The sequence below is a fragment of the Balaenoptera physalus genome (assembly GCF_965194825.1).
Source record: "Balaenoptera physalus genome assembly, chromosome: 12".
Taxonomy (NCBI): Eukaryota; Metazoa; Chordata; class Mammalia; order Artiodactyla; family Balaenopteridae; genus Balaenoptera; species Balaenoptera physalus.
This window is the reverse complement of record NC_138897.1, coordinates 83,585,659-83,610,904: the sequence shown is the minus strand read 5'-3', so window position 1 is coordinate 83,610,904 and position 25,246 is coordinate 83,585,659. Positions and strand designations below refer to the sequence as shown.

Sequence of the window (25,246 nt, the reverse complement as noted above, 5' to 3'; positions counted from 1 at the left end):
GGAGGTTTTTGGAGGTCCCTTCTGGCTTGAGGCTTCTGATGAGTTCTTTAAGTTTCTGACTTTCTTTGCTTATTCTTCCTCTGGAATGAGTGAATATGGGAAAAGGGGTCTTGGCTCTCAGACAGGGCTGTCTGAGTCTCAGCTGTATTACTTACCTGCTATGTGACTATGGGAGAATTAATTAACCTCTTTAAGCCTTAGTTTCCTTATCATCAAAATGAAGATTATACTATGCAGCTCCTAAAACTGGTGTGAACAATGAGCAATGACCTAAGCATAAAGAAATTGTTTATTAGTTGGTAGCTATTGTTATCAACATATTTTCCCCCATTCTCACCTCTGTCTCTTTACTTCCTATCATAGGAGTTTGCACAGTCTCTTGAAAATATCTGTACTCTTGTCTATCTATCACTAAATAGTGAGCTCCTTAAAGGAATGGACAAAGGTCTTCTCTCTCTGAAGGCATTGCAAAGAGCAGATAGATGGATGGATGAATGGACAAATGAATGAATGGGTGCATAGATGGATAAGTGATGGATAGGAGGCTGTGTGGTATGTATGTAGGTAGGTAGGTATGTAGTTATATATGCATGTATGGGTTCATGAATGAATGGATAAGTACATGGATGGATGGATGGATGGCTAGATGGATGGAAGGGTATGTGTATGAATAGATGAATGGATATTTGGATGGACTTATGGATGTATAAATGCATGGATGAGAGGGTGGATGCATGTATGGATGGGTGTATATATGTATGTATGTGTGTATGACTTGATCAATGGATGAATGGAAGTTTGGATGATTGAGTAAATGAATAGATAGATGAACACGTGTATGTATATGTATGAATGGGTGAACGTATGGATGCATGGATACAGGAATAAACTGATGAATGGACTCATTAATGAATGGATGATGGAGGCATTCATGCATATATAGATGGATGGATGATTGAGTGGTTTTACGGATGAATGGGTAAATGGGTGATCATTTTAAAAATTGCATTCTGGCACTCAGAGCAATATATTCATGCTAAGTCTTTATCACCGAGGGTTCTGATCCCGTCTCTGAACCCAAACATGGGAAAAGCGTACACTAGAATAATCTATCATGTGTCCCATAAAAGGACGCCTGGTGAAACATGGCACCATAGTAAATGGATATAGCTCAACATCACTGCAGAAGTGTTCACTATAATTGTCTCTAAATGCCTTCTCAATATGATATCCCAGAGGCTGATTCAAAGCTTGGTCCAGCTTCCTCAGCACAAAAAGATAAGACTAGAGGGGAGCCCAGATGCCATTTGTTTTGACCCTTTGATTTTTCAGACAGGGAAATCAAAGCCCAGAGGAGGGAAGGGACTTGCCTGAGGTCACACAGCAGATGAGCACCAGACCTGAAACAAGAACTCAGGGTTCAAGACCAGAGCTTCTGCTATAAAGTGCTACCTGGCTTTCTTTGTTTTGTCAGACCTCCCTGTCCTCAGATGCCTCTCCCAGGCAACCTCTTGGAACATCCCCAAATGAAGACCTTCTCTCTCTTTGACTCTGACAGTCACGGATCCCGAGAGCCAACTTGAACTTGTTCATCTCCTGTGTGACAGTCATTAACTTAGCCGCCAACACCTGGCCCGCGGAGCAGTTGGAAGGATTTAGAAAGACAAGGAATTTGCCTTGTGTGGGTAGATTCCAAAAATGCCCTCTGGGGTTTCAGCATTTAAGGCTTTCCCCTTGTCTCCTGATTTTCTAAAGGGCAATCTTTCTTCTCTTTCTCTTTCATTAGTAGAATAAAAGGAAGGAAGACAGACACACACAGAGAGTTTGCCCTAGTTACTTAACAAAGGCACGCCACAAAGATTGTGTTTGTTCATCTCTGGGGCCGTGGGGGCCCTATTAGTCTTCCTGGAATCTTCAGCGTGTCAGTAATGAACTCCCAGCCCTTCCTGCTCTAGGGCTCTATCCTCCCTCCCTCCCACCCGGCTCCCACCTTGCCTTGGGAGCTGCCCAGGAAAGCCAGGATGTTGAGCAGGGCCCTGTTGCAATGGTTTTGTATTTATCTCTGGCTTTCTGAAATTTCCAGTCTTGAAAGAATCTAAACCTCTGTAGGAGGAACCTCTCACCTGCGGGGATCACCTCTTCTGGTCTCAGGGCCAGAGGCATGGGAATAACAACAGCCACCGCAGCACATCAGTAATAATAACAACTGCATCCAAAGGGCTGACCATGTGCCAGTCACTGCTCTCACTCAGTCCTCACAACAGCTCTGTGAGGGGTATGCCGTATGCAGCCCCATCTGATGGGTAGAGAAACTGAAGCAGGGAAAAGTCCACCTAGCTTGGATTCCAGCACTGTGTTTAATTACTGCATTATACCAGGTGCCATACCTAGTGTTTTACCTGGATTAATTCGATTAATCTTCTTTATGACCTAACCAGGTAATCACTATCCTTATGCCTATTTACAGAGATGGAGATACTGGGAACAGAGAGGTCGAGTCACTTGCCCAAAGACACACAGCTAGTAGATGACAGAGCTGTACGCCGTCTTCCCAGTGGCAGTGACTTTGTAAATACTTTATAGAATTATAAAGTCATAAATATTTGGGGCTGGATGGGCTATAAGGAGCATCTAGGTGAAATATTATAGTTGAAGAAATAAGAGCCAGAGAAGCAAAGTGACTCACCAACGATCATAAGGCTGGTTAGCTACAGACTTCCTGGCAGAGTTGTAGAATAATGATAATTATAATTACTATTATTTTACATAATTAAAATATTTTAAATTATTATTATTATTATTATTTTAAGAATTGCAATGGGCCTTGGGGATCTTTTGTAAATCCACACTCTGTTTTGTGCAAATCAAATTGCAAAGTCAGGGCTTCCCTGGTGGCGCAGTGGTTAAGAATCCACTTGCCAATGCAGGGAACACAGGTTCAAGCCCTAGTCCGGGAAGATCCCACATGCCGCGGAGCAACTAAGCCCTTGCGCCACAACTACTGAGCCCACATGCCACAACTACTGAAGCCTGTGTGCCTAGAGCCCATGCTCTGCAACGAGAAGCCACCACCATAAGAAGCCCGCACACCGCAACAAAGAGTAGCCCCTGCTCGCCATAGCTAGAGAAAGCCCGCGTGCAGCAGCAAAGAGCCGATGCAGCCAAAAATAAATAAATAAATAAATTTATTTAAAAAAAATTGCAAAGTCATTAAAATAATAACTTGTTAAGCAGCCTGGTGGGGCATTTGAGAACACCACCCCACTGAAACACACACATATACACATACACCAATCTTCCTTGGGTAGTGCTTTGGGTTTTGATATGTGAGGTGTGTGTATTTGTTTCTTTTTCCCCTTAGACGGCACTCAAGGACGAAGTGGTCACGAGGGATCCGTGTGTGTCCTGGAGGAGGTCATATTTGCCACCACCTGAGTTCGGTTTCCTGGGAATAAAAGTGTGGCTTGGACCCAGGAGGGGGACATTGTTGAGAAAGAGAAATTGGAGCTGATTAATGGGGTTGGGGGGGGAGGCAGCACAGAGACAGGAGCAGGAATGATTCTGCCTGGGAAAAACTGGAGGCAACTGCATCTCGGTTTTGCAACCAAGATGGGGCAGGTCCACAGGCTCTGAAAGCTTACATGACAGGGTTGGTAGAGATGGGGCAGGATAGGCTGAAAGTAAAAGATAAAATGCCAAAGACCCTCCAGATGTCATTGATCCTAACCACATATTTAGGACCCAGAAACTGATCACATTTCATCTTCCGTGACCCTTCAGAACAAAGTTTCTCAGTTTGGGAGGGACTTTCAGAAGATACAGGACCAGGACATTATATAACATGACACCACTCAGTGGAAAACGTATTCTCTTTTCTATTCCTTCGCATTCCTTTGGATTTCTTCAGGTAGCAGATCCTCGTTCCGTGCTTTGACTGCTTTACCTCTTCCAACACTTGCTAACCTCTCTTAAACAGAAGGACGGCTCCCCTCAGGCCCAGAGCCCTTCCAGAGTTATCTGACTAGAATTTAGCATCAATAGTTTGTGTTCCGTATGTTTATTTTCAAGGTGACTTTCTATTTGGAGTAAAGGACCCTGGGATGCCAATGACTGGAGTAATATAAAGTTGCTTTTTGAAATAAACGTATTAGACAGCAAAATGAGTTGGCATGAAGAACATCATTAAGTATAACAGTACAGGCAGTATATGGAGGTTGCAAAATTCATGACGATAATACAGGATGACTGATGTTGGGGGACATATCAGTCTAGATGAGAAATGGAGAGAGAGCAGACAGGGTGAGCATGGGGAAAGGGTGCCTTTTCTGAATCACAGCAAGGTGCCATAGGTGTTAGCTGTAGGTCTGAAAGTTGGCAACGGATAGGGAATGGCTGAGTGGTGTAAGGCAGGATAAGCTTGCTGCTGTCACAAATAACCCCAAACTTCAGTGGCTTCACCCAATGGAAGGCCAATCAGGTGCTCCTCATTGGTGAGATGTCTTCCACCAATGACCACCAAACGATGCTCATTTAGGGACCCAAGTTCCTTCCAGAGCCTTAGCCTCTCCATGTAGCTGGCAAATGATCATCATGGGCAGTTTTTATGGGCCACGTCAGGATGTGCACTTAACACTTCTTTCACATCCCACTGGCCACAACTCTGTCGCGTGACTACACTAACAGCAAAGGATTCTGGGAAATACAGTCTAGCCATCTACCGGAGAGGAAAAGGTGGGGTTTGGGAGGGCAGCTAGTCAGTCTCTGCCCGTGATGGTTAGTTCATTCAATTTATTTATTCAATATTCATTCAATATTCATTTACTCATTCAATATTTCAATATTTATTCATTCAATATTTATTGAACATCTAGCTTATGACAAGCATTTTTGCATCTCAACTTAATTAAAGTGATGGCTTTGCCCTTTTCATATATGTTTGGAGATCATTTATGAGATAAATATGAAAAATCAATTGCACATACTGTATTTTCAGCTAAATGGAGTGGTGAGTCTACTCTTTTCGTGTGTTTAGAGATAATTTGTGAGATAAAAATTAAATTAAAATTAATCCCACATACTATAGTGTATTTAAATGACCTTTTCAGAAATAATTACTCATCTTCAGTGGAGGTGCTTAGGGGTAAAGGCCATATCTTAGGTATTATTCCCAAGTACCTAGCACTGAGCTAGGCACATGAATGTTTTCTGGAAAAGAATGTAGAAAAGAAGTTTCTAGAGACAATGACTATATCAGACTGGCACTGGACTAGCGAGTTGGGTTGCCCACTAACAGCCAAGATCTTCACCCACATCACCATCTCATTAGCCCAGGACAGAATCCCAAGACTGAAAGGAAGGATGCTCTTGGCATCCTTTCCCCATCTCCTCTGTTGCCATGGGAACATGTCGTCTGGCAGCCACAGGTCAGGAGAGGCTGGGGACCCTAGACATTCTTCAGGGCCTCCTATCCATGAGCCCTGATAGCCCTTCTTTTACCCAAGGCACAGGTGTTCTCTTACCTGAGGCACAGGTGGTATTTTCTGCTTAATAAGATCTACGTGAACTTGCCCGTTGAACTCATCCATGGGCGAATTCCTCCAAAGAGTGGGGTTCAGAGAGTGTCCCAGGAAGGTCCATTCATCTAATGTGCATTGAACATCAATTCAACACTTCCAAATTCTGCACAGTCCTTGTGTAAGTTGTTTCTTTGGACACCTACCTTGGGAATGGTTTGCAGGTCTTGGCATATCTGCTCCATGAACCCCAATGACACCACACTGCTTATAATGTTCTAGGATAGTTCTAGGATATTTGTCTCCTCCTATTCATGTTATCCACATAGTTAAGACCAGTTAAGACCCTACTATTAAAAAAAGGTGCCCTTAAACATATATCTTGGGACATTTCCCCATGTCATTAATGTTATTTGTATGGTTTTAATATTTCCAAATAATTTGGTTCTTTATCAAAGATGTTTAAGCAGGGGAGGATATAATCAGATTAGAAAATTTTTAACTTTAGAATGCTAATTCTGGAGCAGTATGGAGCACAGGGTGATGGGGATAGAGAAGCAGATAAGAGTGGAAAAGAAAAAAAGGCAAGAGGCTGGTGGAATAGTCAGGCAAAGCGCACTGGTACTCAGAGAAGCAGCCAAGTGTGCTGGCTGTAGGTGTAAGCCCTGGAATGAGACTGTTTGCATTTATTTGAAGGTTCATGCACTTACTAGCTGTGTGCCTTTAGCCAAGTAACGTCATCTCCCCCAGCCTCAGTCTCCTCATCTCTAAAATAGGTTCACTGATGGTACTTGCATCACAGAGTTGCTTGAGGGCTCAATGAGATAATTCATGTGAAACACTCTGTGTAATGCTTTATAAATTATAAGTTGTATAATTTTAGAATATTTATAATCTATAATTCATATAAAACTACTCTTAAGTCGTGCCTGGCATATATAAGTGCTCTGTGAGAGTTAGCTGGTATTCTTGTGGCTCTGATAGCAGGGCATGAAGATTGTTTGGGAGGAATTAAAATGATTTTGTGTGCCTGGGTGAGCGATGGCGCCTTTGGCCCAGATATGAAAGGTTGGGGCCCATTGAGGGAAGGATGGGGAGCTGGGTTTGGGCCTTTTTGACTGCTTATGATCTCCTAGCCCCATGTCCCGCACAGTGGGTGAGGGACTTACCTGGTCTCCACAAGTCCAGGAACTGGCTTAGCTGGGCTTGTGGACATAGACAGCCTGAAGACTTTGTCAGGACCAAGGGACACACACCTCTCTGCTATCTCTCTCCTTCATGTTCCCATTTAAGGAAGATTCCGGGGTCTAGGGTGTCTGATCGTGGGAGACCTGGGACAGAATAAGGAAAGGATTCACTGCTACTACCTCTCCCATCCATTTCCACATTGGAAAACGCAAATGGTGTCACATCACCCTCTCCTTAAAATCCTCTTTTGGTGTCTCACGGCTCTCACGATCTGAGATGAGCCCTTCCCACAGCCGCTGCATGTTGCTTTCGCCTGGAAGCAGCCTCTGAGACGGAGTCTAGGGCACAGGCCGATTTTTCAGGTGTGCTCTTGGGACCAACACCTGCAGAGAGGAGGGGAAGGAAGCAGGCGCAGGCAGAAGGGGCAGTTGGGCCAGGAGGCAGGCCTGACAACAGACTTGGCCAAACCCCTGGAGGAGTCTGGAGCTAGAGTGGCCCTTCGGTGTTGTTTCACACTGCGCTGGCACGGCTAGATCTTCACGTTCTTTATATTCACATGGACGGCCATTGGGGTGGGTTCCCCTGAGAAGGGATGTGACCTTGGGCTAGGCTGCTGTCTGCTCCTGGGGGAATCCTTGAAGGGGCTGATGGCTGAAGGTCAACTCAAATCCTAACAGAACTCTTGGCAGCTGGGGCAACACGCTTTTCCTTAGAAGGATCTGGAGAGTGTGCCTCTGTGTCCACTTCAGTGGTCTACAAGGCCCGGCACGATACGGGCTAAAGACCACCCCAGTCTTTTCTCACTTAACTGCTCTTCCAGTCTCTGTGCTCTAGCCACACTGACCTCTTCTCTTTGCCCCGAGTGCCACATACTGTTTTGTGCCTCGGGCCTTCACACATTCTCTACCTGAAATGCTCTTTCTACCTGTTTTTATCCGACCAACATCTAACTTGTGCTATCAATCTCAATTCAAATGGCTCTTTCTCCTGGAAGCCCTCCTTGAAACCCTGATACATTCAGGATCCCCTGTTTTGTGCCAGCAGTACCCTATGGGCTGTTCCTTCACCAGTCACAATTGCAGATTTATTCGTGTGAGCCTTTGTTTGCTCTCCTCCTTATCAACTGAAAGCTCCGTGAGAAACAGGATCTGGGTGAGCTTGGGTTCCCCATGGCGTCCACCTGGCCCATAGGCACACTCAAGAATGATCAGTTTCCTCTTCTCTGTTCCCACTGGGCTATAGAAGACCTCCTTTTATGACACCTTTTAAATTTTGACCAAAAAAAAAAAATGCATTCACAAGTTCTGATATTTACAATTTCCCAGTATGAGGACACCAAACTGGGGGACAGGTTCCATTACTTACCCTTTCAGCCACAAGCTGAAATATATTTTAAAAAATGGCTTTGGAAAAAGGCAAACCTGACCTCAAATCTTCATTGTGTCACTTGCTAGCTGTGTGACCTTGGGCAAGCCACTTCATCTCTCTGAGCCTCTCAGCTTTCTCTTTTGAAAACTGCTCCCTATTCCTTAGGATAAAATGGGATGTTGTACAGAGCCCAGCATAATACCTGGCACACAGTAAGTACTTGATGAATACTGCTTGCTCCTCTCTTCTCAGATGCAGATTAGATTCTTGCCACATTGCTGTCTGTCAAGAACAGCAGTGAGGGACAAACCTCAGACAAAGACAGTGGCTTAATCGTCTCACCCTCCTGGTTGCTGACGTCACTGGGGCCAAGGCTTGTTTGCCTTGGAAGATGTGCTGATGGCTCCCAAGGTGGTCTGTTTACCTGGTGGCCTTTGAGGGCTGGGGCAAGGGATCGGGAGACCCAGAGGCTCCTGGTCAGGTCAAAGGGGCTTGCTAGACAAGCTGGGACAGAAGCCTGGTGCTGCATTGATCCAAAGTGGAGTACTGGTTAATCCCTGTTGCTTTTGGAAAGATGGCTCCATGTGCCACTTACGGAGACTGGGGGGACCTTTTAATTCCTTGATGATGGCTTGGGCATTGAAACACTCTGGGCAGGAGGAACTATATTCATGAAGGTGGTGGTTTTAGGTGGTGATGTTCCAGGCCCAAAGGGTTCCTGGCATGGCATCCCTCTTTTCCAGATGTTGGTAGTTGGACTTCACGTGACACATTTGGCCCTGATAGGTATGTAACCTCTTCCTTCCCAAGGAGCTTATTAAAAGGAGTCTTATGGGGGGAATTCTTTAATAACCTATTGAGTATTTTGCTAAGTAGTCATCTTTATAATTTGTTAATCATGTAAATTTGGCTGTTGCTAATCATCCAGCCATCCACCCTTTCACTTATTTACTTACTAATGCATGTGCTCTTTATTTACCTATCGTCCATTGATTTATTCATTTACTTTCCCATTCATGCATCCAGTCATTCATCCATTCCTCCATGTTTTTATGTATCTATCCACCTCCCCATCTATCCATCTACCTCTCTGTCCATGCATCCAACCAGCTATGCATTTATCCATCCATCCATCCAAACACCCACCCATCCATCCATCCATCCATCCATCCATCCATCCATCCATCCATCCATCCATTCATCCACCCATCCACCCATCCATCCATCCATCCATCCATTCATCCATCCATCCATCCATCCATCCATCCATCCATCCACCCATCCATGCATCCATCCATCCATCCCCTCACCTACCCATCTGTGTCTCCAACCACCCAACATCTATTCAGCCATTTGCTCTTCTTTTCCTCTGTTCTTTAACTAATTATTCCTCCATGGACTTTTACTGAGTACTCACTCTGTCCCTAGTCCTATTCTAGGCACTGGAAAGATAGGACCTTGGCTTCTCAGAAGCACATGGTGTCCTGGCAAAAACCAGCATATCACTAGATAATTACCACCCAGAAAGACAAGTGGAAATTAGGTTTCTTAAAGTTGGGTGTAGCTTCATGCCAAGTAAATATCAGTGAAGTCCCAACTCCTTGAGTGTCCTAGGACAAGTTCCTTTACTTTTAAGGCGAGATGGACAGAGTATGTGTAACTGAGGGAAAAGGCCAATTTCACTTTTCACTTTTCAAAATCTTTAGCCTCTTTTGCAATATCTGTCAAGTTTTCAACTAATTTCCTTTTCTAGCAATCTCACTTCTAGAAATCGGCTTGGACACAACCCAAACACCCAACTACAGGGAACTGTTAAAATACATTTTGGTACATCTGAACAATAAGGCAGTGTGCAGTGTTTGAAATGCAAAAGGTAGAAGTTTATGGGCTGATAGGAAAAAGAGTTCAAGATGTATTTTTAAATATGGAAAATTAAACTGCAGAACAGTGTGTCTAGAAGAATCACTCTGTGAGGGGGATGTGAGATCACACAGATGTGACCACCTCTCTCTCCTATTTATCACAGATCCTTCTTTCATTTTGGGCTGCAAAGAGAAACTTTCTAGAAGAACCAGAATCTGTTTTTCCACATCATTTCATCCCCCAAACCTAGAAGAGTGTCTGATCCATAGTAGGCATTCAATAAGTATTTATTGAATGAATACATGGATGCATAATAAAACAGCAAACTGTCACTATTGACTCTGGGATGTGGAAATAAAGGTTTTGTTCGGGACTTTTGTCTTTTCTTTTATTACATAAAATACATGAATGTTTTACTGCGAAACTTTTAAAATTTAAACGCAAAGTAAAAAAAAAAAATCCCTCAACGCGGCCAGCCTTCCTGGTCTCCGGGAAGGGATCAGACAGTTGGGGTGACGCGTCTCCGTTTATCCAAACTGTTTTTCATGTCCAATTAGGGAAGGGAGGCTTCTGCGTTTCAAACCTCCACTCTCCCATGAGGGAAAAGCCAGACCTATGGGAGGAAACAATCATCTGTTTGTGTGTGTGTGTGTGTGTGTGTGTGTGTGTGTGTGTGTGTGTGTGTGTTCTGGCCCAGGCACTGAGGCCCATTAACCCTGGACACCCTTTCTGGGGTAGGAGCTGACATTGGGGAGCTGTTGACAGTCCCTCCACGTGACCTCTTGCACAATGCCAGGGGCAGCTCAGCAGCTTAGAAAAAGGGAGAAAACAAACAAAAAAGTCGGCTGAGTCTGTCTGTTCTGAAGAAACTCAAAGAGGTGTTTGACAGTCAGTAAATGCCAGCTTGGCTGTTGTTTTTAATCTCTAACATGGGAGGTGGGAGGCCAGGGCGGAGGGGGGAGGCGGGAGGGGGGAGGGCAATAAAGGGAGAAATGCGGAGAATGAAGGACACGGATGGGGTGGGCGTGGGGAGCTCCTTCCAAGACTGCAGGCGAACCAGGTTGAGTGGACTGAATAGGGGACCTTGGAGGGGACCGATTTGGGACCTGCCCTTGACCTCTTAGGTGTTACCAAATGTGTTTCAATCCTTTATTCATTCACTTAGGTATTGATTCATTTATGTTCTCCTTTTTCCCTTTCTCCCTCCCCATCCTTCCTTCCTTTTCCCTCTTTACAGCCATTTATTGAGTTCCTCCCATGTGCCAAGCACTGTTCTGGGTGCTGAGGACTATGGTAGTAAATAAGTCAAGGAAAGACCTTGCTCTCATGATGCTTCCTTTCAAGTTGCGGAGACATGAAACAAGCAAGTGTGTCAAGTAGCTGTCAAGACTAAGATGGGCCGTCGAGTCGGGTAGGGACAAGGGGAGTGAGGGGGCTCTTTCTGACAATGTGGTCAGGGAAGGCCTTTTCTGTGGACATTGGAAGAGAGACCTGGATGAAGGGAAGGAGAGAAACATGCAGTTAACTGGGGGAAGAACGTTCTAGACAGACTGGAGAGAAAGGTCCCAGAGGAGATGACTGTCTGGAGTATTTGAGGAACAGCAAGTTGGTGGCACGTTTGGGGCAGAGAGAGCAAGATGGAGGTGGGAGCTGATGAGGTCAAGGAGCGGCTGAAGACTGATCATGCAGAGACTGGCCAGTCATGGCATGAGTTTCATTGTAATATGACAGCAGGTCGTTTGAGGGTTTAAGCAGGACAAGGGTATGATGTGGTTGATGTCTTGGCAGGATAGATGTGCTTCTCAGAGAGGCTTCATCAGGGCTGGAAGCAGGGCACAGATGATGTTGTGGAGTGAAGGTGGGGTCCGGGGTGCAGTCTTCCAAGTGCATGGCCTGAGATAATCATCGTGGATCTTAGGCTGCATCAGAATGAGAATGGGATTGGTGGTCCATGAGCATTGGGACCACCATGGATGTTCAGGTGGAGACCTGAATTAGGGTCCTCTTTTCACCTCCAGGGTCCAAGTTCCTCCAAAACATTGTAGGCAGCTAGACTGGGGATGTTAGAATTGTACTTGCCTTTAAGCCCTGCCCGTCTCTTAGTCAATCTGATCCACAGCCTACTCATTTGTAAAATGTGTCAGATGGGACCTAAGTCTCAGGGTGGTTGTAAATGTTAGAGGAGAAACTATGGCTAATGTGCTTAGTGCAGTTCATTCCCATAATAAGTTCTCAATACACAACATGTTTCCCTTGGTAACAAAACAGGACGATCAGTTACTCACGATCTAATGTACTTTGTAAAAAATTACCTTCAAGTAGAACGGTGCACCTGGGTTTGTCATGGCTACCTTCTACACCTCTTTCTTTTGAGTTGTGTGAATTGCTTGAAAATTGGGCTACCTGTGAGAGGTATTGGGATGCTCTCGATGCATGGATTCAAGGGTTGGAGGGAATCATTTGAGAGTCATGTGGCCAGTTCTTTGAATGCAACATGACAATATATCCCAATCAATTTGTGGGAAATTGGAGGAAAAAAGCCACCACTATCAAAACACTACCATCACCACCACCAAGAGAAGCAACACCATAGACACCAGCAGCAGTGGCCGCAACACCATCACTAAACCATCACCACCATCACTAACATCACCATTATCACGACCACCACAACTGCACCATCACTACCATCACCATCACCACCACCAGTGCCGTCAGCACTTTGGCCAACCCACTCAACATCACCATCACCCCCATTAAAAAACAATGCCAACAAACTTCACAGCAAAGAAAAGCAGAAAACCTTGCTTTTCTGTCTCTGAAGATAAATCTAAATCAGACACAAGGCACTGGATAGAGAAACATGGAGAGGCAATAAGTGGTCACTGTCCTCAAGGGTCTCCTGCCAGGGCTTAAAGGCAAGTAAGTTTGATTCCAACATCCCCAGTCTAGTTTCCTACAAGTCTTCAGAGGAACCTGGACCCTGGAGGTGAAAAGATGACCCTAATTCAGGTCTCCACCTGAACATCCATGTGGTCCCAAGTGCATAAAGCTAAAACAGAGGCTCTGATGGGTCAAAGTACTAGTAGTGTCCAAATGGAGAGACAACAGACACCTGATTGGGGATGGGGATCGATGAAAGTGGTCCATTTAGATAAGAGGAGGTAGACTTTGAGAAGGACGCTACGTGTGTGTCAAACTTCCCCTTGGGAAGGAATGGCAAATAGGATGTTCCAAATCCATCTCCTCTGCCAATGGTGGACATCCATAATCCACCACAGAAGATTTTAGCTGAGCCTGAAGGTGGCCCTAGATCCCTAGAATCCACTTCAATATAGGGGTACTGGCAGCCCAACCAGCTACAACTAACTGGAATTGGTTCTCAAGATACACCCTATTTGCCTGCCCCAAATGAGAAGGCAAGTACCTTAGGACAGGCACCTGTCTTGTTAAGTGTTATATCTCCATGGCTGGGCCGTGGGCCTGCCGCAGGGGTGGCTTTGAGTGTCATTGAATGAACGGATGAGTGAACGCAAAGGTCAGCATAGACAGAAGAATCCCGGAATCGGGAAATTGCAGTGTGCGTGCTGGGAATGGCATGTAGGTTGTGAAAATGAGTGAAGAGGGAGAAAAGATCCTATTCTGGACGCACTTGAACGCGATCACTGAAGACTTCTGAGAAGGAAAATAGCGTGATGTGAGTTGTTCATATAACCTGGATGGAGGGAACATGACAGGCCAGTGACAGGTGGTGAAAGTAGTCTAGAGATGGTAATAATAATTGCTGATTTTGGAGGTGTCTTACCGTGTTCGATGCTGATTTTTTTTATTATCCTCTAAGCAATCATCTAGGTGCTATTATTATTGCTGCTTTACAGATAAGAAAACTGAGGCATGAAGAAAAGTAACTCACCCAGAGTCAAGCATACAGGAACTGGTAGTGAACAGCTGAATGGGTTAAATCCATTTCTGAATGAAATTGGGAAAATATTCCTGTCCCACAATGGTTTAGCTAAATTTTCTTTATTTCCAGTTAGAACCAAAGATTCATTGCCTTCCTTCTGTAGCAGTGGGGGGCAAGAAACTCATCTTTTATGAGGCTGATGGCAGCTGTTCTTCCCCCGACTCAGCTGTCCTTTCCTGAAATAGGATAGGGCAAGAATTCAAGGTTTTCACAGATAACAGGGGAATAGCCCTGGGGTTGGAGATCTGAGTTTGAATCCCAGCCATCACTCTCTGTCTGGGTAACCATGGCAACCAACATCAACACTCAATTTCAGTTCCTCATTTGTAAATGAGGAACTCCACTCTTGGTTCATATGATCATGATGAAAATTGGGGCGTTGTCTGCATGCATGAAAACACTGTCCAATGTGCACATATAGAGGGCCGGCAGTATATCTGTCCTTTGTGACAGGTGCCATATTCATAATAACACAGCTATTTCTCTAATTATTATCATCATTTAATATTTGGCTTGTGAACTCACTTGATAAATAGTTGATGTGGAGACTTCCGATGAACACTTCCAATCCCCTTGCCTCACCTGTCTTTGATTTCAGCCGTTACCTGGTGTCCCGTTCTATACAAAGTCTGACCATATTTCATGCAGGTGCAATACACAGGGCTTCACCTCAGGCCTGCTCTGTGTACCTCTCATTTCTGGCCCCAGGTCTTTTCTTCAGGTGTCAAAATATGGGACACAGCAAAGAACTAACTCATCTTCCTGGAAATGGCAGAAGTTGAAGGCCTGTTTGGGCAGTCCTTGATCATTGGAGGATGCAAGCTCGAGAGAAAGCCTCCTTTTTCCTCCTCAGAGACAGACCAGCCAGAGGCCCATATCATGCGGCTTCTCAGAAAGTCCTGTAGCCTCATGGTGGTCCACTCAATGGTGACACATTCTTGTATTGACTCTCTTTCCTTCCCTGTTTCATTCCTCCATCCCTTACTTGCTCCCTGGGACCACGCTTGGCCATCAAAGTACCAGTGCATACATCTTTGTCTCAGCCTGCTTTCTGGGGAACTCAGGCTTAAATAGTGTTGAATCTAGAATTTGAAACTCTGATTATTCCCCTGGCCACTCATGCTTGTATGTCCCCACTAAAAGACCTAGCACAATGTCTGAGACATAATAATAGGTGCAAAAACATTCTTAGTGAATGCATGAATAAATTAATGAGATGCTTGTATCTCAAGAACATAGTACAAGACAAACTGGATCTATGGACCTAGGTAGCAAAGTACAGTGGTTACAGGTGAAGATTTTGGAACTGATCAGCAAGATTCAGACATTAGCTCTGCCATGTATAGCTGTGGTACCTCACCTAAGTTACGTGGCCTCTCTGTTCCTTGGTTTCCTTGTTTGCAAAATGGATAAAATAGTATGTCACACATAAAAGGATGCAGTGACCTCCTCTATGTAAAGTACTTGGCACAGAGTCATAAATTGATCAATGAAGTTATTATTCTTAGCAATTGTAGGAGTGCAAATATTACATGAGAAAGAATGTATTAAAAAGATGTAGGATTGGATTCAAAAGTCACACAGATGTACATCATTGAATGTTGCATGCCCCTGCCCCCAACACCAGGCCTTTTAACTTTCTTGCTACAGGGATAATAACTCCTGATCCATCTATATCTTATGTGATGATTTTGAGAGTACTTTACAAAGTGTAAACAGTTCTAGAAATGGAAGGGACTTTTTTTCCCTCTGTGATATTGGTGGTGAATGGGACCGTCCAGAAAGCATGTCGGATGGCTGAAGAAAGTCATCCACTTTGGGAAGATGGAAATTCATCCATCATTTCCGAAAGGTGATCTCCCTAGCTGACCACAGTGTGATCGCCCATTGAGATGTAAATCCCCCAGACATGTGAAGGGAAACCAGGTTCCTGAAGTCCTGAAAGGTGAAACTGGGGCCATATTTCACATGTGGCTTAAGCCCATTATTGCTGATGAAAACAGGGTTTTTAAAGGACATGCTTCTTTCACCCTTCAACCTTGTTCAGTGGACCTTTAGCCAAGAGCTGGAGTGTTGTCAGCAGCCAAAGAATTCCTGGTATTTCCCATGATGTTACTGGGCTGAAACATAGGAGGGCTTTCTTCTGCAGAGTAGAGGTGATTATGCGCCTTTTTTGATAGCATATTATCAACTTAGTTTATGCAAAACACCCCCTCACTTCATGGTATTGTATCGTATTGCATTGTATTTTATTGTACTGGATGCATTGTATTTTCCGTCTTCATTCCAATCCCCATTTTTTGTCTCCCTCTCCCACTAAAGGCATCTAAAGGCATTCACTTTCATATGTCTAAAATACATCCTTAAATATTTTTCCTTTAAAAACATATAGTGAGTTTTTGCATCTACTTATTTTACATAAAATCGGTAAGGTACCAATTTCATTTTGTTACTTAATTTGTTTACTCAACATTATGTTTTAAAAACTTTCCTTGTTGCTATATGAATATATTAAAATGTATACATATATTTTATATTTTTATTTGTTTCTAATTAATGCATAGTGTGCACTCCCCACATTTTCTCTATCATTCCCCTAGAGCTGGACACCTAGGTTATTTCCAATTCCTCTCCACTGCAACCTACACTATAAAGGTATGTGTAAGATTTTTCCTGGAGGTAGATTCTTGGATCCTAAGATATATCTTACTTAAATCAGGATAGATTCTATTCAAGTCATGTTGAAACAAAGATGCCAAAGCCACTTGGTTGTCAACTTTGTCCAAGCCCCTTGCTTTCTATGGGTATATATTTACTTCATTTGTATAAAGAGGGGATTTGGATGAGAAAATCTCTAAGGGCTCTCCTGGCATTTAGATTCCACTACTAACTTCCAAGCCAGCTGTGTTTATCAAACAAATGGAAGAAAAGTTGGACAAAATATGGTAGTCCATCATCCAAATATTTGGAAGTAGCCAGATGTTCAGCATCTTGTAGACTCTACCTAGGAGGCTTTTGTCAGTGTTCTTAGGTGGCTATCATAGGGGTATTTGTATTCTTTTAGGTTCCTAAGATTTCTCTTTCTCTCAGAGAGTCAGGCTCTCAAGAGTATGTGGTCCCTTAGGAATTTGGGCTTCAACTCTGTTCAACTTAGGGTTCGCATCTATCTCTATCTATCTATCATCTATCTATCTATCTATCTATCATCCTATCTGTTATTTATGGGGGGGATTCAATATTTATGAGATTAATGAGAACAGTGATTCTAAAATCAAATAACATGGTTCAGACAGATGTGGGTTCAAATGACCAGCTGTTTGCCCTTGGACCAGAAACCGCTTCTTGTCACCTCAGTTTCCTTATCTACATATATTACAAAAATAAAGATGATAATGCTAACTTCATTGGCTTATCGTGAAGATCAAATGACACCATGGGTAGTAAGAACTTAGCTAGAGACCTGGCACAGAGTAAACTCTGTGGTAGTTTACCAAGAAAAGGGAGGGGGAGCCACAAATATATTGACACTCTTCCCATGGGGAAATGAAGTCTAAGACCCTTGCAATTGAATCTGGGTGGACTTGTGACTGCTTTGACCAATAGAGTATGGCAGAAGTGACACTATGTGACTTCTGGGGCTACATCATAAAAGGCAAGGCAACTGGTGCTTTCTTCACTGGAACACTAGCCACTGGGAAAGCAGTCTAACTACACTGAGGCCACCATATTGGGTCAGGCGCTGGTAGGCACTGCAGATAACAGTTGTGTCTTAACCCAGCCTTCCAGCCATCCCTGCCAAGGCACTAGACACTTAGAAGCAGATTTTCTAGTGCCAGCTGTTCAAGTCTTCCCAGCTGACTCTAGACAGTGAAGCAGAGACCGGCCACCTCCTCTGTGCCCTGTCCGGATTCTTGACTCACAGAATATATGAGCATAATAAGATGATAATTGTTTTGTGCCATGATGTTTGAGGTAGATTGTTCAGCAGTAAAAATAACTAGAATGCCCTGAACTATTTGTATTATTATACTCCTTCAAGGCAACACTCAAATATTATGTCTTCTAAGAAGACATATTAGTTTTTAAGCTTTGTTGAAGTATAACTGACTAATAAAATTGTAAGATATTTAAACCGTAGAATGTGATGATTTGATATACGTGTACATTGTGAAAGGATTTCCCCCATTGGGTTAATTAACATATCTATCACCTCACATATTTATCTTTCCTGTTTTGTGCGTGTGTGTGTTTGTGAGAACATTTAAGTTCTGCTCTCTTAGCAAATTCAGTTATTTGATATAGTGTTATCAACTCTAGTCACCATTTTATACGTTAGATCCTCGGAACTTATTCGTCTTATAACTGAAAGTTTGTACCTTTTTACCAGCATCTCCCTATTTCCCCCACCCCCCAGCCCCTGGCAACCACTTTGCTACTCTCTGTTTCTAGTTTGACTTTTTTTTTTTTTTTAAGATTCCATATATAAGTGATACCATGCAGTATTTGTCTTTTTCTTTCTGGCTTATTTCACTTAGCATAATGCCCTCCAGGTTCATGCATGTTGTTACAAATGACAAGACTTCCTTCTTTTTTTAAGGCTGAATAATATTACATTACATATATATGTATTATATATATATTACATTATATATAATATTACGTTATATATATCACATTTTCTTGATCTACTCATCTGGCGATGGGCACTTAGGTTGTTTCCATCCCTTAGATATTATGAATAATGCTGCAATGAACATGGGAATGTTGCTATTTAAGATAATGGTTTTGTTGGGAAAACATATTCTAACACTGATCGTATCTAACAGTTATCCTGTGTTTACTACGTGCCTGATATATGTCAGGTGCTTTACAGGTATATATTCATTTAATCCTCACAACTACGCTGTGAAGTAGGTATTATTTTATTTATCTTTTAGAGATGAAGAGACAGAAGCTTAAATAATTTCCCCAAGGTCATGTAGCTAACAAGTCGTTAGACTTGAATATGAACTCTGGTCTTTCTAACTCACATAATGAGTGATCATGAAATAATCACTCTGGACATTTTAATTACAGAGACGGCACTCATTTCTGGTTCTTGTGAGGACGTTGACCATGACACTTGATCAGAGTGGCTATACTGGCCTTTCCTATTTCCCATTTGAAAACTAACCATGTTTTGCCAGAGAAACAATCTGATATCAACTCTTCCAGTGGAGGGAAGCTTCTTAGAGAAATTCAAGAGAAAGGGCGCTTTAAGCTTCCCTCTCTGGGAGGGAAACTTCTTTGTAAAGGGATAATGCAAAGGCTGACATTTTCTAAAATGATGGGAGCCCCCAAGAACTGATGGAGCTCCCCTCAGATCTGAGGACATCAGATGCTTTGGTCCCAGCAGGTCCGGAAATGGATGGAAGGCCCTTTAGTCCTCTTTGCCTGTCCCACCTCCCACATGAAATCCATAACTTAAGTGACTCTTACCATAAAGCCACTAATAAAAACATCTCCACTGGCTCTATTTACCCAGCTGTGTATCTCAGGATCTGCCGCTGACATTTTTAATACTCTCTCATGTCTCTGTCTTCCACAGGATTCATTTGAAGCAGCCCACAGGGAAGGGTGTCGCTGAGGAAACAAAACCCAGACCCCCCAGGCCTCTGGCTGAGGGGTGGGAGCATGCTGGGAAAACACTTCCACCTGAGAAGCACAAAGGACCCCAGGAGTAGAGGAAGCTGGCCTAAGGCCAACCGGAGGTATCAGAGTGGCTGGGCCCAAAGAGGGAGGTCTGATGGTGGGGCTTCAGAGCACTTACCCTCCCCATGCGAAGGCAAACAGTGCCCCCAGCTGCGGCTGTAAGGAGGGCGTTGCCCGTTAAGTCAGATGGCAGCAGAGATGGGGGCCTTCTGATTTTTTAAAACCTTTTTCTGAATTATAGGATATCTCTAGGAAAAAAAAAAATCCACAAAACTTAAACAAACAGCTCAATGAAATCACAGGGTAAACACCTATCCAACCACACCCAGGCCAAGAAACAGAACATTGCCAGGCCCCCAAGCCGTCTCCCTTCTGTGCCCTTCCAGTCGCCATACTTTATGCCTTCTCCCAAAGTGATCCCTATCTTGACTTTTAACACCAAAGATGAGTTTGACTGTTTCTGGACTTTATATAAATGAAACTACTCTCTTGTAGCTGGTTTCTTTTACTTGAAACTGTGTGTGAGCTTCATTTCTGCTGTCTGTGAAGCTGTTTGTTTATTGTTGCGTATTATTCCATTGTAGGATTATATCATGATTTATTGATTGATTCTACTGTTGATGGACATTTAGGTTTGGAGTTAGTGTCACCATGAATATTCTTCTCCCTGTCTCTTGGTGCATTCATTTCTGTTAGCTACATACCTAAGACTGGAATTGCTAGAAACTATAAAATTCCTAGGAGAAAACATAGGGGAAAAGCTTCTTAATATTGGTCTTGGCAATGCTTTCTTGGATATAATGCCAAAAGCACAGGCCAACAAAAGGAAAAATAGACAAGTGGGATTGGATTAAACTAAAAAGCTTCTCACACAGCAAAGGAAACTATCAAAAAAATTAAAGGCAGCCTACATAATGGAAGAAAATATTTGCAAACCATATATCTGATAAAGGGTTAATAGACACAATATATGAGAAACTCCTACGACTCAATAGCAATAAAACAAATAATTTTTGAAATGGGCCAAGGAACTGAAAAGATATTTCTCCAAAGAAGACATGTAAACGGCCAACAGGTACGTGAAAATGTGCTCAACATCACTAATCATCAGGGAAATGCAAATCAAAACTACAAAGAGATATCATCTCACACCTGTCAGCATGGCTATTATCAAAAAAAGAAGACGATAACAAGTGTTAGTGAGGATATGGAGAAAAGGGAACCCTTGTACATTGTTAGCAGGAATGTAAACTGGTGCAGCCACTATGGAAAACAGTACGGAGGTTCCTCAAAAAATTAATCATAGAGCTACAATATGATCCAGCAATCTCACTTCTGGGAATATAACCAAAGAAACTGAAATCAGGATCTCCCAGGGCTATCTGCATTTCAATGTTCCTTACAGCATCATTCACAATAGCCAAGATGGGGAAGCAACTTAAATGTCCACTGGTGGATGAATAGATAAAGAAATTGCGGTATTTACACACAGTGGAATATTATTCAGCCTTTAAAAAGAAGGAAATACTATCATTTGTGACAACATGGATGAACCTCGAGGATATTACGCTAAGTGAAATAAGCCAGACACAGAAGAACAAATACTACATTACTTACATCAGCAATCTAAAATAGTCAAATTTATAGAAGCAGAGAGTTAGAAATGTGGTCACCAAATGGCTGGGTGGAGGGGAAAACAGGAAAGTGTTGGTTAAAGGGTACAAAGTTTCAGTTTTGCAAGTTGAATAAGTCCTAGAGATCTATATACTATAAGTACCTGTAGTTAAAAATACTGTATTGTTTAGTGTGTTTTCGAGTGTGCAATTTCTTATTTAGGTCTTCATGTTTTCCATAAATTACATTGTTTAAAAAATATTTACTTGATGATAAAAAAAGAAAAAAAAAAGACTGTCTTGACTGAATAACAGGGGAGCCTGATTTACATGAAAGAGTCTGGAGAGTTCCTTCTGCTGAAAACCTGAGTAGGAGTTCACCGGGGGAAGAATCGGGAAAAGAATATTCTAGGCCGAGGGAACAGCATGTTCAAAGACTTTGAGGCAGGAAAGGACCATATATATATTTTATTGAAGTATAATTGATTTACAATGTTGTGTTAGTTTCAGGTATACAGCACAGTGATTCAGTGTCATATATATATGTAAATTCTTCTCCAGATTATTTTCCCTTATAAGTTATTACAAAATATTGAGTATAGTTCCCTGCGTTATACAGTAGGCCCTTGTTGGCTATCTATTTTATATATAGTAGTGTATATATGTTAATCCCAACCTCCTAATTTATCTCTCCCCCACACCTTTCCCCTCTGGTAACCATAAGTTCATTCTCTATGTCTGTGGGTCTATTTCTGTTTTATAAATAAGTTCATTAGTATCATTTTTTTTTAGATTCTGCATATAAGCGATATTATACGATATTTGTCTTTCTCTGTCTGACTTACTTCACTCAGTATAACAATCTCTAGGTCCATCCATGTTGCTGCAAATGGTATTGTTTCATTCTTTTTAATGGCTGAAAAATATTCCATTGTATATATGTACCACATCTTCATCCATTCATCTGTCGATGGACATTTAGGTTTCTTCCATGTCTTGGCTATTGTAAACAGTGCTGCAATGAAAATTGGGACATAAATCAACCATTTTATTATGTAACAGATTCTGTGGGTCAGGATTTGGACAGGGGACAGTGCAGATAGCTTGTCTCTGCTCCATGTCTGAGGCCTTAGCTGGAAGAGTTTCAGGGCTGGCAGTGACTCTGTAGCTGGGGCCTGGGCTCATTTCGAAGTGCCTTCACTCAGTACCTATATGTGGACACTCCATGTGGCCCGGGCTTCCTCACAGTACGGCAGCCTCAGGGTTCTTGCATGATGTCTCAAGGTTCTAGCATGAGTGCCCCAATGGACAAGATGGAAGCTGTATTGCTTCTTAGGACCTAACCTATGAAGTCACACAGTTTCACTTCTGCCATAATTTACTGGACGCTATTTGTCAAAAACAGTCATAGCCCACCAAGATTCAAGGAGGGGGGAAGCATAGACCCCCACTTCTGGATGGGAGGCTGGCAAGGTCACACTGTATAAGAGCATATGGGGTGGGAGATGTTGTCATGGTCATCTTTGGAAACTATAATCTACCACACGACTTAAACCAAAGAAGATGGTCTATGAAGGAGTTTCTAGCTTTGGAGAAAGATGTTTCTCAGCATCCCTGAAATCAACATCTTAAGACTACCTCCTGGAGAACCTGTCTGCACCTCAGTTCTGTTCAGTGTGAGATTATTCCACCTAGATTCATGAATGGATATAAGATGTAGTAGGTAGAATAATGGCTTCCCCAAATAGGTCCACATCCTAATCCCTGAAACATGTGACCACATTACCTTACATGGCAAAAGGGCCTTCACAGATGTGATTATTTTGAGATGGAGAGATGATAAGAGGGAAGCAAGAGTGTCAGAGTCGGAGAAGGAGAGGGGATGACAACAGCAGGCTTGATCTCTCTCTTTAACTACTACGCAGTTGGCTTTGAAGATGGAGGAAGGGGCCATAAGCTAAGGAATGCTGGTGGCCACGAGAAGCTGGCAAAGGCAAAACAATGGATTTCCCCCCTAGGTCCTTCAGAAGGAACGTAGCTCTTCTAATATCTTGATTTTTAGCCCAGTGAAACCTATTTTCAGACTTGTGACTTCCAGAACTATAAGACAATGACATTGTGTTGTTTTAAGCTAATAAGTTTGTGATAGTTTGTTATGGCAGCCATAGGAGAACTAATACATAAAAGAATATTCTTTGGTTTTCTGTCTGGCTTTGCCTCTTTCTCCAGCAGTGGTGCCTTCAGAACTCAGAAGACTATAGACTGAGTGTGACCTAGTTGCTCACTCTGAGGCAGTCGGAGCCTAAAAATTGGCTACAATGGATTCTAAAGCTTTACCCCAAACACTCTTGACATTCAGGAGATAAGATTTCTAATGAGAAAATACCTGTGAGGGACCTCAAAGTTTTCTCCCAATGTTTCATCACTGAACTGCCCTAGCATCTTGCTACTCAGTGTGGTCCCCAGACCAACAGCTGCAGTGTCATCTTGGTAAGCCAGCCCATAAAATGCAGAATCGCAGAGCCTGCCTACAGACCTACAGAGTTAGAATCTGCATTTAAACAAGATCCCCGGAAGATCTATGTGTGCGTGAAATTTTGAGATGCGCTATTTTAGAGATCTTCCTGCACTGACCCATCTCTCCAGAAGTCCTCAGAGAGCGCGTCAGAATGGTTGTTTCCTTTTTACATATAAAGTAGAGGTGGTCCTGAATGTGAACAAATGTGCAAAAGTAGGACGAGTGTCCCCAGCTACTGAGGCTGGGGGTTGGATTCAGGATGCACATGGGGTTTCTCACTGTCACTTGATGCTGTTTCTAGGCTGAGGGAAAACAGACACCTGTGTGTTTTCTCCAGGAAATACGTACAAAGAAAAGTTTGTGATGTTCTCGGAAAGGGGCCAGAGGTTTCACCCAGCTGAGAAGCAAGGCTCCCTCAAAGGATAGATGAACAAAAGAATACTCATGTTTCCTTCAAAATGGTCATAATTTAATTTCTGTCCAATGTCGCCTGGGTACGTTGCAGACTCTCAGAAGCTCTTTTTTTTTTTTTTTTTTAAAGTCATGCAATGGGGCTGTCTCAGTTTATATCCTCCCTAAGTAAAGCCATACAAGTGCCGTGTTTCTAAGTCTGCACACTGCCAAGAGCACACACATGGGCTGTAGCAGGGACGTGGTCGTGTGAGAGAAAGAGGCAGCAGACCGTGGGCGAGAAAAAGGAGGCAGCCCTGAGACCCCGAGACTTTGCAGACCGAGACGCATCGTTTGTGATCTCAGTGAGATTCTGCTTTGATTGTAGATCCAGGGATTCTCCATTTCAGAAATGCATTCAGGCTGAAAACTGCCCGAGAAGAGAAGGCAAATGTCAGGGAGCTGCAAAGGAATTCTTGAGCACGAGAAGATGCCAACATCAAGACAAAGAATCATAATTCTTTTGTCTTAGGAGGGAAATTGCTTTTGTTTTCCATCTTCATAGTTCCTGAGGTCACATTGCAGGGAAGTAAGAGATTGGGCTACTCAGAACCCAGATCCAAATAGAGCGTCTTCACTGAAGATGTGTGAAAATTGGATGGTTGAATTTTTCACGTTGGGTTTTCTCTAGTCAGGTTATAACCCTTTTGGGGACTTATTTTTCATGGTCTATGATTATTCAGAGTAATGGGAGAAGGATGGTTTGAATTATTTTAAAAATGGATTCTTTAGGGGGAGGTGGGATGGATTGGGAGATTGGGATTGACATATATACACCACTTTGTATAAAATAGATAACTAATAAGGACCTGCTGTCTAGTACAGGGAACTCTACTCAGTGCTCTGTGGTGACCTAAATGGGAAGGAAATCTTAAAAAGAGTGGATATATGTATACGTATAACTGATTCACTTTGCTGTACAGCAGAAAGTAACACAACATTGTAAAGCAACTATACTCCAATAAAAATTTTTAAAAAAACTAAAAAAAACCCTGAAAAAACAAAAAGGATTCTTTTAGACAATACCCTGCTAAGAGTCAATATAAGGTTTTACCTAACCTATTATACAACCAACCAA

At 42.9% G+C, this 25,246-nt stretch overlaps 1 long non-coding RNA gene across 1 annotated transcript in view; it reads left to right on the top strand.

Annotated features, from left to right (window-relative positions):
- The window catches only part of LOC309639549, a 79,328-nt gene that overhangs the window by 37,794 nt on the left and 16,288 nt on the right, over window positions 1–25,246 (top strand). The window contains exon 2 of the long non-coding RNA XR_014251729.1: window positions 19,484–19,646. This is a non-coding gene — a long non-coding RNA (uncharacterized lncRNA). The remainder of the gene's footprint in view (window positions 1–19,483; window positions 19,647–25,246) is intronic.